Here is an 18878-nt window from a genome sequence, read left to right as displayed (position 1 = left end):
TCTATCTATCTATCTATCTTCTTCACTGAAGACAATTTGTACAAAGTTAAATACAATTATCTGCTTTTGTGGTTTTGTGGTTACTGTTTTGTATAATTTGTATTATAATTAAAAATGTCTTAGAAGATTCTTAAATACAAAATAAATTGCCACTGGGTGTGGATGTGTGGCAAATTAATTCAAGGGTGCCTGGATAGCTCATCCATGTATCAAGGCTGAGTTCTTGCTGCAGTGATTCAGAGTTATCTGTGGCCCTTTTATATCCTTGTCATAAACCTGCTCAAAGTTTACAACAATAAAGTTCAAAATAATTTTATTTAACCAATATTGAACTATACACAAAGTACAAAAAAATGTAGGGAGGTGTAGGGAATAAGGTAATGTGAAAAACAAATCTAAGTAAACCCAACACACAGACAAACCAAGCACCTGCTGGCTGGGAGGAGAGAGACATGACTAACAGGTTCAGCTCCCTGTATAGCAATCAGGGAGCAAGTTACACTCCTGTACAGAAGAAGGGGAACCTCCCAAGACCCTTCAGAGAGTAGGAAGAGGAGTAAGAACTAATAGATAGAAAAGGGGTGGGGGGAGGCGCATAGAATATGAATGGGTAAAGAGGAGAGGGTTAGGAGGATATTTAATTCCACTAATAGCTTAAACTAATCAAATGGGAATACTTGTTACGTAATCCTATTCTACAAAACATTTACAAAATAAGAAAAAATGGTGGCTTTGATAAAGTATATGAGTATGATAAGTATATAAGTAGTAGTATAAGTATATGACACATATGTTTTCACTGCTGTAGACTTAGAGGAAGGAAATAAGCACTCAAATCTGTTTAAAACAAATGAATGCACAGTTTTGGTCGGGGTTGATTTGGCTTCAATTCCCTGCCCCCTAAATGAGAATCTCTATGACTCTCTAACAAATGTATTAAATGAGAACAAAGCATAGACTATGTTTAAGAATACTGATATCAAATTAAGTAAGAAGAAAAATAGTGAGAAGGTTGTTTAACCTTTTGATTATTCTGTGAAAAGTTTTGTACAGTTGCATGTCATTTCTTCATTTTTTGGTTGAAAGTTATATCACAGCTGCTGGAGTTGGAGGGAGAGAGGGAGGAGAATGAGAAGAAACTAAAGTCAGTGAATAGTAAATTCAGTTGGGACAAGGATGACACAAAGAGTGAGCCATTAGTGGTTAAACTGGAACTGGACAACAAAAAGACACAATATGATACATCTATACGGAGCATCGCAGAAAGACTTGATAAAACGGAAAATGTGATAATTAGAATAACAGAAAGGAAGAATAAAGTAGAAAACCAGATTAAGCAAATTAAGAAACAACTTGAGACAAAGAGACAAAGAGAAGAGATTCAACTTCAGTCAGAGCAGTTAGAGAGAGGAGGAGACAAACACAAATACTGATTCATTACAAACAACAGAAACATCACCAAACAATAGTTAATCACAGTCTAGTCAGTCCAGGAGGAGAAAACACAACAACAGTTCACATGTGGAGTCAAGATGAACAGCAGACTGACTGTGACTGAATAAGAGAAATGATGAACAGTAACAGTAAAGTAAAGCAACAGGACAGAGACACTAATGTCATGTATAACTATAACTAATAATAATGTGTGCAGAGACAGTTTTAATGAAATATCTAATAATATCATATTTTTGTTTTTTTCTATCATTGTGTTGTATTAATGTGATGACTGTATTTTTTATATCATGGTGAGAATATAGATCTGCAAATTACTTTTGTACAAAATGTACAATGTTAAATATCATTTGCTGTGTGTGAATAAGTAATCATGTACTCTTGTTATGTTTACTCAGTTATTTCTACAAAATCTCAGCATTTAAGTGCTCGTATGTTAGTGATTTTATTCCAGTGGTTTTTTTTGGGGGGGGGTCTTTTTTATTTTAACTGAAAATATCTTAAAATATTGTTAAATACTATATATACCATATTCATTTGCCACTGGATGTAGCACCAGGGGACCAGCATCTCAGACCAAAACAGTGTGACAGAAAATAAAACTCACCAAAACCAACTGTGTTAGTCTGTCCTTGAAGCACTTTATTCAATATTATCCCTGCACACATATAAACATCATTTATTGGGAGTCATACTTGTGTCTATGAGTCCACTATTTAATCCAATATTTACTCACTCTGTTGAAGTTATTTTTATTAGTATTTTTTTTGTATCTGCCCCTTTTCACTCTCTATGAACACGTCACAGCAAACAGTCATATTATTGTTGGCTGCTCCAGGCATCTGACAAGAGTCACATGATAAGCAAACAGGATGTTAGGAGTTTGACTTCAGTTTACTTTTCTCTCTGAGGTGATGTGGCTGTCTGAGCCATGAAACAGGTATGTGGCTGTGTCTGCTTCTAAATCTTCTAGCAAGGATTTCCATAGATTTAAAAAATGGGAGGCATTAACAGTTCTGTATTTTTTTTGTACAAAACAAGAAAAGCTGGTGGCTATGGTATGTTAAAGGAAAGCATAGACGTACACTGTTGTAAACTGAGAGGAAGGAATGACATGCACTATTGAATCTGTTAAAAAAACAATGCAAGAGAGATGTTGCAATGTCAGAATGATGTCATGTTGTAATGTATTGCTCTGTGAAAAGTACTGTAGAGAGGAATTTCAAGAAGGGCTGGGATAATCCAGATACTGAATTTGATCTAGCTTCATGTTTAGCCTGAGACACAGAGAGTATAGATACTTGTAGAAGTTTCATTGAAAGTAACATTTTACAACAGATTTATTTCAGTTTTTAAATCTCCACGATGCCTCTCTTGAAGGATGGACTCTCCTTTAAACCTCTGCTCAGCTCCTTCACTGATGTGGTTTTCCATCACTCTGTTGTCCTCCTCCTTTTAACACAATGCTGTGCAGGTAATTACAAACAAACACAACTGGATCTGTTATTTATCTGTAGGTAATAGGAAGTTAAAGTTGCAAACGGTTAGGATCAGCAAAATGTTCAGTGGTAATGCATTTCATTTGTTTTCATCATCATCGTCATAACAGCCACAGTAAAGTGTGATTAACATTTTTAGGGTTATGTTAAATCTTTAATCGTTAAACTTTCTGCAGTACAAAATCATAGCACTCAGGTTTTGCTGTTGCTGGGATTAGGCTCAATGGCAGCATTATCTCATCTGGTGAAAGTAATTATTTAAATGTAGCCGGACTGAATAAATGGTATGTGTGTCTGTGGGGTTGGCCTTGTGTGTGAATCGTCCAAGGGTTGTACATGGAACTTCACTCAGCTTCTCCTCAGGTCAGTCCCAGGTGGTTGGTCCGTCTCAGCCAATAGTTGAACAGTCGGTGAATGACATCAGTTTTTTTTTTTGCCATGTCACCTTGACCTGCGCCGATTGCTTCAGACATTGACTGTTGGAGTTGGTTTCGAGATCTGACCTGGACCCCAGATTTTTGTTTCATGTGTTGGCGTGACGGTGTGGAACTGGAGAGTAAAAAACATCCGTTTCCTATAAATGAACGGACATGTCAGTGTTCCATTAAAACCTGAGACATTTGAGACATTTCACTTGGAAACTGTCCAAAGGTGAAATCTCTTGATTTTGATTGGAAAATTACAGATGCTTCAATTTTCCTACACTGGGAGTTTTTTAGTGAGAATCTTTACTGTTTGATCTTGGTTTGTTTGGTGAGTGAAATTTATACAGTATTTTCATTTTGTGTTCTTGTTAAGCTTTTATATACATTCATATTTAAATTAATTTGGGCTTTTGTTATGCATTGTCAGTGAGGCAAACTTAAGTTTTGACATAATTATATTTCAATGTTGGATGTGTAAAGATGTACAATTGTCTTATTGTTTAGATGTTCAGATGTAGTTGATTTTGTGTTTAGGGATTTACATAAGGAAAAGGACTGTAGGAGTGAGTAACTTGCCATGAATGAAGGTGTTTTTAAAGCATTGTTCAGGATGTGTTTGAAGGCTATGTTCATGTGGTGACAGTAAGACAACATTCACAGCGACTCTTTCGATTACCGGTTAATCTTGCTTTTTTCCAACCCTTCACATATGAATTATACAAGTACAGATTTTAAAGAATGAGATTTTTAAAGACAAAAAAAAAAAAATTCTAAAATCAGGGTAGATTTATTGAACATGCTGGAGGGAAGTTTTTTTTAGATCCAGTCTACCTGAGATAATACCTTGAATTAACCCAGGAAGAACTGAGAGAACATGGCGGCGGGAGAGGGTTTGATCTGGGTTTTTTTTTTTGGGCGGACAAGATTTTGTTAAAAAGTTTAGACAAAAATCAAAAAAATACAGAACTTGGAAAGGATAAAAAATCATGGAGTTATTTCAGAATATTAAATAGTTTGAAATTTGAAAAGATGTACAGATGTTTCTTAATCTCACATGCAGAGTGTCCACAGTCTGGGTTTACCTACAGTGGACTGGTGCCTTTCAGTCACCAGTTCAAGGAGGTTTGAAATAACAAGCAGAGTTCCACTTACTGTTTAAAGGAGAAACACAGGCACAAAACCAGGCAACGGATCAGTGACACTTATTTTTGGCACAGAGCCAGTTTAAGTTGGGCTACAACAGCGTTAGTAAATGTTTAAATCTCTCAGTGCAGCTCTGCACCAACTTGGTGAAGAGTGTAAAACTGAACCACATAAAATGCACTCAGTTTTAGCGAGCCGGATATAATTATTAAATCCATACACCTGGATCTCTATTGGAGGGATTTATATTTCATCTGGACAAGGACATAATGTTAAAAGAAAAAAAAATTGAAGTAAAGGGAGCATGGAAATATTTAAGCTTGAAATAAAAACTAAACACCATAAAACATTAGCTGACAGTTGAAGATAATAAAGCAGAGAAGCTAAAATGATACTGCTGCAGCACTTCACAGCGTTTTAGTGAAGCGATTACCTAGAATTAAATTTCAAAACAACAAGGTTTTTGAGATTATGATTGATAAAAAGACAAAGGGCATTGACAACCCATCTTTTTTTTACACGGAGAGGAATACGAAAAGCAGGGGCGGAGCTTAGAGGGGTGGCCGGGGTAGCACTGGCCAACCCCTGTAACTGAATTTGGACACCCTGGGTGCCACCCCAGATTGAATTGACACGGTACTGCACGTCACAAACACAAACAGGAGAAGCAGAATAAACAGATAACAATGAAAAGGAAAGGGAGATATTTCCAACTCTTTTTTTCTTTAAAAAAAACAGATCAAGCACAGACAGACTCAGCCAGATATAGGCGTAGCCCGGGCAGCTCCCAACATGAAAACTAGCCAGCCAAGTCATTCATTCAATTCTCATACCAGTGGCGTATTTTTATTTTGATCCTTGAGTCTTTTGCGTCTAGTGTCGTTTTGAATGTTTCAGCCTTTCTCTTTTGGTTTTTGCCAAGACACCGACTTTTTTTCCCACGGGTGAGGTGTTTTTTTTTTAATTTTTTCGGAATAATGAATGACGGTGCGCAGGTTTAAATTGTGGCTTTCCAGGAAACTTTGAAAGTGAAACTTTTAGGTTCATTTTTCTCAGCCACTTTCCGCCGTCATAAAGCTTCTTATTTTTTCCTCAGTCAAGAAATCATTTAGATTAGCATAGTTCTAGACTGGCATCCAATGTACGGAGTTTTTTGCAGGGGCCGGGTTTTGAATCACCTGTTGTTTAATCCCAGGAATTTTTTCCTTATATTAGGCTAAGATAATATGCCAACCCCTCATAAAGCCTTTGGACACCCTTGGCACCCACTTGATATAAAAAGTTCTTAGTTCCGCACTGTACGAAAAGATGAGGGGGTAAAATAATGGATTTATTAGGTGCGGACTGGTTTAGAAGAAAAAAATAAGGAGAGAAGGGGCTGAACTATTTTACAACATACATTGCTGAATTCCTGTCATGAAATAGGTTTTAAAGAGATTTTAGGTTCAGTGTAAAGTTCCAGCATCAATTGTTAACGCAAAATCTCTTTTTAGACTATACTGTTTTTTACAGCTTTTGCTAAACACTGCTCTGAAGGTAACTTACACATAAATACATCAATAAGAAAACAATTTATTATTGTTTTTACTGCTGTACTTAAATAATATTTTATTCAAAATAGTGTATGATATTCTGGAGTAACAATAAAATAAAAAATAGGTGAGTTAGATGTGTGATTTGCCACCTAAGCAATAGCTGCAATCAGCTTGGAGAAATATTTGCCGTGCGAACCTTTTTTGTTGTGAATGTTGCAAATGATTTTGAGTGGTCGAGAACAGACCTGTTACCATTGTATTCCAGTGAGACGTGTGGTGTGTTTTGAGTCAAGGTCACAAGAGGAGAATGTCTGTTTTCATTATTGTACTGGATACTCACTGATTGGTCAACTCTCCTGGCTTTTTTTGTCGTACAATGTAATTCCCAGAATAAACAATTTTTTTGTTGTCAGCTTTTTGTTGGTTGGTAAGTGGACTTAGTGTACTTTTATTGCCTTCATTTAATTCAACTTTAATATAAACTTCACTTCGATGACATTTAGCATATATATGTGAAGTTGTATAGAAATTAAACAATCGGCATATATTCTTCATTTGGAAAAGTTGTTTGGAATCAAATTTGTTGAGCTTGAATTCCATTGAATCGCGTTTATTGGTTACAACTCAACATCCCAGTATTAATCACCATCAGGGTGCTGCTTGCCCTACCTGCCATAGTTGGTATTCACAGAGCAGGACTGGGACTTTGTTCTACGGTGTGAATCTAAAGGCTGGTATCCAGAGCCTGAGGTGGTCTGCTGGACGGTGGAGGGAAACCTTTCCTCTCTTGCTGGATCTACCAGGAGACAGTCAGGAGGTCCTGATGACCTCTATACGTCAGCAAGCAGAGTTGACTGTGAGAAGAGACACAGCAACAGCTTCACCTGTAGGAGTCCAACAGAAGGACATCAACCAGACCAGAGAGACACACATTGATGTTCCAGGTAAAAAAATATTGTATATGTTTGTATTTACAATTAAAGGGACACTATAACACTGTCAAGTTATATTGGACTAGGGTGATTAATTCCAACAAAGCCCTGCACATTGTCATCGTTCAAAGAAAAGGAGTTTGACTCGCCTTCTGTGTGTTTCGTTACCTCTCGAGCTGCATGGTGGCAGGCATACATATGTCCTTGTATTCTGAGGCACAGAAACTCTCTCTCTTGAATCATCTCACAGATTCATATTAGATACCCGCTTTTCTTGGATGGTTAAACCAATAAGTAGCACAAAAGGACCACAATGTCAAACTGACATGGTTGTTGTTCTTTTTATGATTTCAGATGATTTTTTCATCGTCCCATTCTAGTATCTGCTGTTCCGTATCAGCATCAACTTTTGCTGTTTGCTTCTTTGTGTTTTCTGAGTTCTGGTCTTTTGCTGTGTGGAAATTTGAGGCATCCCAAAATCCGTAAGTTACAAAGGGATTCTTATATTAAGTCAAATTTGGCAGCCATTTGATAGGTTAATTATAAAATTATGCTTTCACTTATTTCCTTGTTTCCTTTTAGCCCATATTTAACAGGCAGGACAAAACAAAACAATCTCTTGAAAAACCTTTGGTTTATATAATTCCTTTAGATTGCCTTTACAACCATTTTCAACTAACTGGGTTGAACTTGTACCATGTGAAAGGGAAAGCGTAATCCACATTGAGCATATTTAATAAATGTATATGAAATAATCGATTTCCCACTGATGAAATTAGTTTATTGCAGCAGTAAAAAACTTAAAGATTCAGGGAAGATGCAAGTTACAAAAAGTAATCACAGCACTTAGGGACGTATACACTGTGAAAAGCAAAGCTACATTTCTTTTTATATTTGATTTGATATCCAGTCGAAATGACAAATTATATTATTCCATATATGTATTTTCAACTTATAATTAATAATTTCATGCTTAATTCCTTAATGCTGTTGATGGTGTAGGGGAGAAGAATACAGCAGATCATGGAAACGTGTTTAATAAAGTACTTATAAGAAAAACAATGTCATGAGGGATGTAAATATTGAACAGGGAGCCATTTCAGTGTGAAAATTATTCGTAGTTGTTTCAGTTTAAAAAGCCGATCATATTACTTGTCCCTATGTGAATGTAATATTTTGGACACATTTGGGACTTAAAAGCAGGTATAATTCTACATTTACACAGAAACAATATGAGTAGAAGCTGAACCGGGAGAAAAGAAGATCACATATAACAGTGTCGCAGAACTCCAGTTCCTGATTGAAGAGGGGAGAGACGGAGAGCAGCACATGACAGAAAAGGAGACAATTGAGTATTTAAAAATGAAGATGAAGAAACTTAGTGAAGCATTACAAAGGAATAAAGAAGAAGAATATAAGGATGTAGTACATGCAGTTGATTCACTGAAAGGCTAATAAGGAGGCACTGGAACAAACACAAATCTGAACTCAACCATCTCTCTGGTTGTATGAATTTAAACAGCTTGATTTAGTTAAAGAGATTGTTGAAGGAAGCATTTTTATTCTAAGCACAAAAACTATTATATGGAGATGATAGAAGAACTGGGGGAAAGGAATAGAAGCAACTAACAAATCTGTTAGGAGGTCACAGAAAAATGCTATCAGAGAACAGAGAAGGGAGATTGGTCAGAAAACAGAAAGGAAACATGAACTAGAGCTCTTAAAGGAGCAGATTAATAAAACCCTGCAGGAGAATCAGAGGGCTGAGACACAGGAGGAACTTCAGACAGAGCAACCAGAGAGAGAAGAAGGGTAGACAGTATTTACACTTTATTTAAATGTTTTCTGTTCTGCAGGTAATATTGAAAGACTTGGTCAGTGTAATGAACAAATTTTTTTTAGCTTGTGAAGGTGGGCATGCATGAAAAAGTTGGGGAACCACTGTTTAGATTTAGATTTAGATTAAATTATAGCATGAAGCTAAACATGAGACTGGTTTAATCTTTTTTGTGATGTCAATTAATAAATCCTGTAATTTTGTTTCATTTGAGGAAATATATCTTTTTTACACTTTGTTAGGATCCCTTTGTCCTTTAAATCTTGTTTCTGTAAGTCTGTGTCATTTTAGTGTGAAATAAATTGACTTTAAAGTGAAACTATTTATTTACATTGAGTTAATGATAAGATAATTTACATTAAGTTTAATATGTATCTGTATGAGTAGTTTCAGTGTCACTGTAAATAGACTGTAAGTATATGAATAATTACTTCTTAGAATCTTTAACTTCTCCACAATGTTGATGAAATATCTTATTCATTAAAAAGATAAAATATAATTAATACTTTTTGATAAGAACAATTCAGCCTAGACAATCCATGAAGAACGCCTGTGACTCAGTGCTGCTGGTTCTCATGATACAGGAGAGTAAAGTAAGTACGGTAAAGTTTCCACAGCCAATAAAGTTCTTCCACAATTTACAGCCCTTCATGAGGGTGATTAATCCAGTCAACCTTTATTAATACAGAGTGCTCCAGTAAGTTCACTCTGTTTTCCATGAAAACAAAAAGAAAAGCTAAAATCAGACATTTAAACTCAAAAGTGCAAACATAAGATAAGTGTGGAGATGTGAAAGGGTTAAAAACAACAGCATAAAACCGGCATTTAATACAATCTTAACACAGCATCACGTAATGAAGGCCTACTTTACCTGCAATAACTGTATTTTTGGCCACTGGGTGGCAGCAGAGACAAGCTGTGAGCACAGCATATCACATTGTAAGGTGATCTGGAGATATTAGCAAACGTAGTTCCAACAGTTACAGGGTAATATTGTCATTTGGAGTTCTTGTGGCCGAAAAACAAAGCTGTGAAAGTAAAAACTAAATAACAATAATAATATTTAGATTAAACAACTAATTATGGATCATTTTGATGTGTGAAGCATGGTTACCCATTTCATGAATATATAATGTGTAAAATATAAACTCCACCCTGTAACTGTATTGTTACTGTGTTGTGTGAACCAGCAGAGCACACAGAACAATGTGGTTTAACTGTTTCACTAAATAAACCACCACCTTTTAGAAATAGGATCTGATGTTGTCAGTCAGTTGTCATGATAATCATGACATCTAGTTCAAAAATGTTTCCAACAGCCAATCAACCGAAGACTATTAATCAGATATGATTTGTCATATTTCCCAAATATGAGTGAATAAAATGTCCCTCCTTCAGGGAATGACACCAAAATCTGACATTTTCTGCTGAAAGCTGAGAAGATCCACAAGTGTTACAAAGCTCTCAGTCTCTCATCCATCTCAGGTATTCCTGCTCTCAGTGATCTGGAAGAGACAGGAATAAAACAGAACAAATTTCAATGTTGATATATGACACAACAGATTATCCTTATTCCTCTATATAACCTGTTTTTCTGTCACTGCTAGTATTGTATATCTGTATGAGTTTGCTATGTATTGTATGAACTATTTAGTTTGACTTTAAATGGCTATAAAATCAAACTGACTCACCAAAATGGTTGTATTGTGTTAGTCACTGACTTAAATTAACAATTTTATTAATATGATTTAATTAACTTCAGAACATATGATTAATTGTATATTGTTTATATAAAGTTAATTTTTTTTTGTAATCAAACAAAAAAAAGAAAAGAAACTTCCAGTGAAATACCTCTCTCCTTGCTCTGTTTTGCTTTTTAACAGCTGCCTTTGCTTCTCCAGGAACTGAAATATAAAGACAAACACGGTTACAGTTATNNATAACTGATAGGCACTAATAAATGAACTGGTTATTATGTTAATGTCCCACTGATGTAAAGTAAAGATCTATCACTCAATGTGTCTTCTTCGAGTCAAACTGTAGCTGTAGCTATAGAGTCAGTAGTTGACCACAGTTCATCTATAAAAGCTGCAGCAGCTCTGTTCTCGCAAACAGCGTCTTCAGATGTGTGAACAAACCGCAGGTGGAACACGGTGGTTTCACTGTTCTACAATAACGAAGCACTCACTCTTATAAATAGACTGATGCTGAGAGTGAGATGAAGCTCTCAGATGAAGGCTAATGATGACGATAATTAACGTCAGACTTCATTAAATTAAATCTTGTATTAAATATATTTTTTCTAACGTAGATGTTTGAATTAAATTCAAAGAATACACTTCAGATCTAGTCATTGTCAGTCATAATATGAAGTAAATATGACATAGGCAGGTGGGTAATGTGTTGTTGCCGACTGAGCAACAGCACATAAACAAAAGTACACTTATAAAGCACATATGCATTAAGTAATGATAATTAAGAAACTTTTTATATGTCTGTTAATCCTAACTTCACATGGAATCTGGTAAATCTAAAACAATTCTCAAAATGTCTGGCTTAAATACAGGACTGGTTAAACTCTATAACAGTATATTTTTTTCATCTTATCACGATTTGAAAACATACAGTTTAGGATTCCAGTCATAATGATTGCAACACTTTCTAAAACATACACATGAAACGGTATGTGAGAGCAATTCACATGATGTCTGTACTTAATGTGGCCCTTGCAACAACCAAGCTAATTATATCACAACCACAACTGCACATCTCAAAGTGCAACACAGAAGCCATGAAAGACACTTTTATTCTCCTGCTGTAGCCTTATATATGAGCTACACTACATTACCACTACATTAACACTAATCACATGTAATGACATAAGATAAGATTAATTCAAAGAGGTACCTCTCTTCTTCTTGTGTTGTCTGACATTAGCGTATATTTCCATGTGTGGATCAGCTACATGAGCAAGTTCACAGGCTGGAACAAATAAAAATAACAATAATAAACATACATTTCAACAGAAGTAGTATTTAGTAGGTAATATAAGTTAAAAGTAATGCCGACTGATATAGTCAGCTAATGGCAGGCATATACCAATAGCCTCCTCTCTGTGAGTACGGCAGTAATATACTATATAAAGTATGTTCCTTCTATGTTTGATACTTGCCTGGCTCTGTTCCTGTTGTTTGCATCTCAGAAGAAAACTTCGGAACTAAATGGGGAATAAAATGAAAAAAGATGTACATCTGACTAACAGTTTATCTTAACAAAAGGATGCCTCTGTGGATACAAAACAAACTGAGGCAGTAAAGAATTGTGTGCATGGTGGCTTGATGAGACCGTTATTCTATTAGTTATCTACACATACAGGCCCACTGTACGATATGTTACAGTTAGAGCTGTAGCTTTGAGTGGACATGTAACAATTACTGAGCATATTGCCACTTGAATGTCAATATTGGACCAATTCTGTTCACTTGTACACAGTGGTAAGCAATGGAGATGCTGCAGCCAAGTATGTCGCTTGAAAACCTAGCTACATTTTTGTTTTAATATGTTATTTTTTTTGCCTTTATTACTAAAACATGTATTACTTATGACAGAAATAAACTCATCATCGGAAAAGGAAGGATGTAAATCATAAGGTGTGGAAAAGTCCTAAGGTGGTGAGCTCGGACTGGGGAAAAAAACATGATCTTTTTCTAAACCTGACCAAACTGCAACTGTTTCACAACTTTAATCATTCAATAGAAAGGCTAAGAAAGGTTTTGAATCTCTTACTAGATGGCAGTAAGAGATTATGCATAATATGAGTTAAAAAAACACATCCTCATACCTAAACAAAAGACTAGGTCGTGATTTAACATAAAATAAGTAGGTTATGTAAGTAACATGACCTTAGTCACATGACGTCAAACCCATGGGTAACATGGAAAAAAAGTTGCGGTTTGGTTGGGTTTAGGAACAAAAGCAACTTGGTTGGGTTAAAGTTTATACATTATGGGTTGTCCATGTAACTTAACATTTGAAATAGGTCCGCAATAACTTTTGATTATACACAGGACATGAACCACAGTCTTCATATTAGAGGTTGTCATCTAACAACCTAAAATGGGCTATAATAAGCTGCTTGCACAATTTACTTACATGGCTGTTTTTCTGGTGAGGACAGGCTGGTTACACACAGATCATACATGAAATGAAAAAGAGGTGAACTCAAACACATACCTTTTTTCTTCGTGTGGTTTTGGACATTAGCATATGTAGCCATGTGTGGATTAACTGCACTCGCATGTTCATTTCCTGGAACAAATAAAAATAATATTAATACACTTATATTTCAACTAATTACTTACTAGTTGCTCATTTATACATCAATGCACAGCATCGGGATCCTGGCATTGAACAACCAACCTTCTGATTAGTGGACAACCCGCTCTCATTTTCAGTTTTTTTGCTTTTTTAAAGAGATGTGGTCAAAGTGGGTAAATCAATGAAACATGCGGCACTTCAGTGATATCTATGATTTGAAACAGTTCTGACATGTTCATGTTCAAGCATATTTTTAGTTTAAGATTGAGCTGGAGTGAAAAGAGCTGCCTCATTAATGTTGCTGTAGATTTAGTTATTTTTTGATTTTTTTGGGGGGGCATTCTATATGAATGAAAATATACTATATTTTCTTTCTCTCCCAAGTACTTTTTTCCTGCACCTCTTTGTTTCCGATACTGACGTAGTCCCACGACCAACAGCAGCACAGCCACACACAAAATGGTGAAGACAACCGATAACGCGGTGGAGAGCTGAATGGAGTCAGGGCTCGGAGGAGGAGGAGCAGGAGGAATATATGCTGTGAGAAAAGGGGGTTTGACAGTCTGTGAGTTCATGCAAAATGTTTTACTTTGTCTATAATGTTCTAAAATGGTCTAATAGCAATTGGCAATAATATATTTACTGTTTTATAACACTTAAGTCTCACCTCTGACAGCCAGCCAGCTCTCTGCTGATTCTCCAGCTCCGGAGATTTTGCACTTGTAGAGTCCTTCATCAGACTTGGAAACACTGTGAATGGTCATTTTGCCTTTATATACAGTCCTATTGAAGCGGCCATCTTTATAGAAATCAGCTGGGTGGTTGGACGATGCCTTTTTTCTACAGCACAGAGTTACGGTTTCTCGTTCCATCACAGGGAGAGCAGGACTGTCCAGGATCACAGAACCAGCTAAACAACAAGAAAAAAGATCAGTTATTGATCCAAGTTGAAAGCACCAGTGTCCACTCATTGAGACGGCTGTGGAGAGATGCTTGCAGGAAATTGTGCCTGGCTGCCAGGTGACCCCTGATTCTTTTCTGTCCAGAAAAACTTAGATTATGCAAGATGTGAAGCATTTAAATATACATTCACGAATGATGCAAACATTTCCAATGCTTGAACTGGACAATAAAGTGCAAAGAACAGGTTTCTTGCTAGTTTGCCAAACATACCAGTGACAATGATGTTGACAGTGTTGCTTCTCTCTCCGTCTCCATTTTCACACCAGTATTCTCCGCTGTGAGATACAAAGGCTGGTTTAATGTTCAAATATCCTGTTGATACCTCCTGACGAGAAGCATTCGAGGAAACCTTTCTCATCACTCTCCATTCAGTTGTGTTGTGGAACCCAGCGCAATTAACTGAGAAGGATTCATATTCAAAGAACTGCAGTCTGTTTGGATCAATATGAGGAAAATGTGCATCTGTAATAGAGAGAAAAATAAACATAAATAAGAGACATCTTCCTCTCATCAAATTATTTATGTTCATACAGTTAATTAAAAAAACTCAACTCACCAGTTTCCTGCGCAGAGTAACTGTTCTGACCTTGAGCAGTGAGCATTAGTAATACATTCACCACTGGAAAGACAACATAAGAGAGGAGTGCATCAGACATAGATGTTTTTACCCTAAAATAAAAACATATAAATCGACTTAAATATACTCAGGCACTGTCAAACTCAACGTAAGTGTGCCTGCACAACTTTGTGTTTTTCAAGTAGAGACAGTGTACTCACGCAGTGTAATGAGTGCTGAGTGCTGTGACGGCTCCTGTTTGTCTTGGCTGCAGACTTCTGAGCGTCAGACCTGAAACAACACAATATGATTAGGTAAGGGGCCTGCCGGCTTCCTTTGTCCTGTGCAGAGCAGAAGGCACAGACACGTGTATATCCTTTATAGCTGTGTTCAGGTCACAGTTTCTCTGAGGAGAACAAATGTTGTTTCATGCCAGTCAACCTGCAAGTGTCTTTCCGTTTTTCCTTTTTTCATTGTAAATGTAATAACACCACAGAATGTACGCTTACATAGCGCCTTCTTCTAGTTTCTCCAACCAACTCAAAGCCGCTTTACGACTACATGCCATATTCTCCCACCGACACACACATTTTAGGCCCATACATTGATGGCAGACGTGGACTAGGTGGCAAGTGGCTCATCCAGAAACTAACTGAAAACTCAACACACCAAATGACAGCAACTTTTGTGGCAATTCTGGGGGTTCAGATCTTGCCTTTAGGACACCTTGGACTGCAGAGGGAGGCAGCGGCGATCAAACCACGAGCCCTTCTGATTAGTGGATCGACCACTCCTGTACCGTCCTGAGCCACCACCGTATTTACAATCAATCATAGTTATAAAGTCCTCTCCTCCTTTCACCTCTTCTCCTTCGTAACACGACACAGTCACATTTGAGCATGTGTAGAGAGTAGGCTGATCCTGCCCGCCTCTGCTGAAAATCACGAGTTTACCTTACACCATCATCACAACCCAATTGACTCTCTAATGTTGGCAACGAAAACAAAGACATAATACTTGTTTTTAAAATAAGTTCATTTTATTTTAAAATACAGGAAGGGAGATGAAAGTTAGAGTTCTAAGAACAGGACAGTATACTGTCATTATCTCAGCGCCTCCTCCATGTTAAACTTCAAGTATATGGAGTACGTGAATGGTGATTCAAGCGCGGTCCCATTTCCCTCCGTTGGAATTGACTGCTACATGGTCCAACGTGCCACCCGAGGCGTTGTTGGCAGGATGTGGTGAGTGCAGCCTGGGAGGGGGAAGTCAAGCAGGCTGCAGGGAAAAGGATGTGGCCATAAATCATTGTGGATATACACCAGATACCACCAGGCGAATGTGTCGGGTCCAAAAATGAAATTGTATTAAAATGGTATAAGTAAAACCCAACCAAAACAAAAATACAATTCAAAGAGGTTGATATGGCCAAAGCTTGCATTTAATTCAATGTAGCATAATACTACATTGATTTCATATTTTCCACCCCATTACTGGTCCTATGAATGTCTATGCAGGAAAATGTCTGTGTTAGACATGATCTATATACCATATTAAAAGCTAATGACTTTTATTGTTTAATTATAAATATAAAATTAAAGTAACCAAGAACTATAAGAAAGAAAAAAGCTAAGTACCTGAATCAGAACACCAGTGACTTAGATAAGTAAGAAGTGCGCCAGTTGAACCCTTTTAAAGTGGTGTTTTGTGACACTATAATAGCATCTCTGGATTCTTTAAAGGTTCAATCCAACCTTCCTTGGTTTAGTGACAGCAGCATATGTTGCCTGTTGTGATTCAGCTAGACTGGTCTCAGCATACAAAACAAAAAAATAAAAAAAAATCTCTCACACTTTGTTTTTATGTAAAGTTAATTATCTTTTGCCTTTCTGGGTTTTGTGACGACAATACGTGACCTCTGCAGACGCTTGTTATGCCCTGACCCTATTATTGTTTCTGTATTGTTTCTTCTGTGGTGTGATTCTGCAAGTTTGGTTTTTCTTTTGGTCTTTATTCACTATGAGCCTGTTTACACCTGGCATTAACATGTGTCTCAGGTCATCCCATCGTTCACTACTTTCAGCAGCCCTTCAGGAAAGATGCTGTGTGCTGTCAACTGAACTTTATGAGCAAGGAAACACAGTTTTGCTTTTTCGACTGTATGGAAATCTCATGTTGTCATCACAAAGAGTCTCTCCTGCTGCTGGGCTGCTGACAGGCTGTCAGCCGGAAAGTCACTCACAATGGACGGCAGTGAAGGCTTCAGAGTGGTTGAGACCTGACCTGATCCCAGATTTGTCCATCTGTGGCGCTATGCTGTGGAACAAGAGAGTAAAGAAAATCTGTCCTATAAGGGAAGAACATCATTAACAACCTGACTGTAGTAGGGAGTAGCCGCCCTCAATGATGACGTTAAAGCATTACAGGGTCTCGTTCATGTGTGATCATCAGCTTTAGTTAGGCATGGAAAGAATGAGATTGGAGATGGCTTTCTGGAACAACAGAGGCTTGGCTGGACAGGAAAAGTAGATACAAACATAAAATGTGACAACTGGACATATACAAGCATGAATATATTAAAATAGTTACAAAACTGTCCTCATAAGAAGCAGTTGGAAATATGTCACAATCTAATGTCTGAAGGCATTACCTACATATTTTTATTCAATGCTGTTTAAGGCTTATCAAGTTGAGGAAAAGAACTACCACTATGCACAAACATGAAGTCAAACATCTCTTTTCATTAATTTTGAGAGTCAGTGTTCAAGTGGAGATATAATACAGCTCCCTGTTTACACATCCAGCAGACACAGAGAAACATTATCAGGTATTTGGAGTAGTTCTTCTGTCTGCCTGATTAAAGTCCAATATATATTCACTCTGTTTACTCTGTGTTTAATGCTGAGAAGTGTTTTTTCTTTCACTCTCTGTTCTATGAACCTGTCACAGCAAAGACAGTCATACTATTATTGGCTGCTCTTGACATCTGATAAGAGTCACCTGACAAGCACCAGGGCATTAGGAGTTTGACTTCAGTCTGCTTTTCTCTCTGAGGTGATGTGACTGTCTGAGCCATGAAACAGGTAGGTGGCTATGTTGGCTTTCTAGCAAGGATTTCTAAAGATTTAAAAACTGGTGGGTATTATACGTATGTTAAAGGAAATCAGCTGTTTTCACTGTTTTAAACTGAGGAGAAGAAATGACATGCTTTATTCAATCTGTTAGAAAATAAATAAATAAAGACTAATTCAAGAGGAATGTTGCTGAAATATAGATGGTGTATATTCAAACAGAGCCAATGTCAGAATTATGTCAGTCATGGAAATAAAATGACTAACAAATGTATGAAATAAGAAAAAAAAAACACACTAATGATTTTTTAAATTGTTTTGTGGCTGGTTCCACAGCACATATATTCTGATTTTACATAAATCATCCATTACCAACAATTGAATCAATATTATAATAAATAATAAGAAAAAAATACTCACACACATTTAAATCAAATATTGAGTTTTTATCAATGAAAATCTGAAGTATGATCTTTGAAAGTAACATTTTACAACAGATTTATTTCAGTTTTTAAATCTCCACGATGCCTCGCCTGAAGGATGGACTCTCCTTTAAACCTCTGCTCTGCTCCTTTACTGATTTGGTTTTAAATCACTCTATTGTCGTCCTCCTCCTAACACAATGCTGTGCAGGTAATTACACACCAACACAACGTACACTCTTTTTACTGGAGCCAGTTTTTAGACTTTACTGGGATAAGTAGACATATTCACAGACAGTAGAACTTCAGTATGTTGTGGGTGGATCTTAACTCAACGTAAAGGTCCAGTGATAACAATAACAAATGGAATATAAATTCATGGGTTGTTTTCATGACTGTATCAATGATGTGAATATAAAAATAATATGTTTTCGTTAACTTAGTATTTAGCTGGTGTTATCTGCACCACTGGACCTTTAACTTCACTTCTCCTCAGGTCAGTCCCAGGTGGGTTGGTCCGTCTCAGCCAATAGTTTGCAATCAATCGGTTGACTGACATAATTTTTGCCATGTCGCCTTGACCCTGCCGCCGATGCTTCAGACATGACAGTGGAGTGGTCGAGATCTGACCTGGACCCCAGATTTGTTTATGTGTGGCGTTACGGTGTGGAACTGGAGAGTAAAAAACATCCGTCCTATAAAGGAAGGACATCAGTGTCCATTAAC

The 18878-nt window shown here is 36.8% G+C and overlaps 1 pseudogene; it reads right to left on the bottom strand.

Annotated features, from left to right (window-relative positions):
• Nucleotides 1–10276: 10276 nt before the first annotated feature.
• Nucleotides 10277–17097, bottom strand: LOC118337947 (annotated as a pseudogene).
• Nucleotides 17098–18878: the final 1781 nt, after the last annotated feature.

Source organism: Morone saxatilis, unplaced genomic scaffold (assembly GCF_004916995.1).
Source record: "Morone saxatilis isolate NCDOM2014 unplaced genomic scaffold, NCSU_SB_2.0 Contig4, whole genome shotgun sequence".
In the NCBI taxonomy this organism is placed as follows: Eukaryota; Metazoa; Chordata; class Actinopteri; family Moronidae; genus Morone; species Morone saxatilis.
Note: the sequence above shows the minus strand (reverse complement) of the source record. Positions and strands in the feature narration are given on the sequence as shown.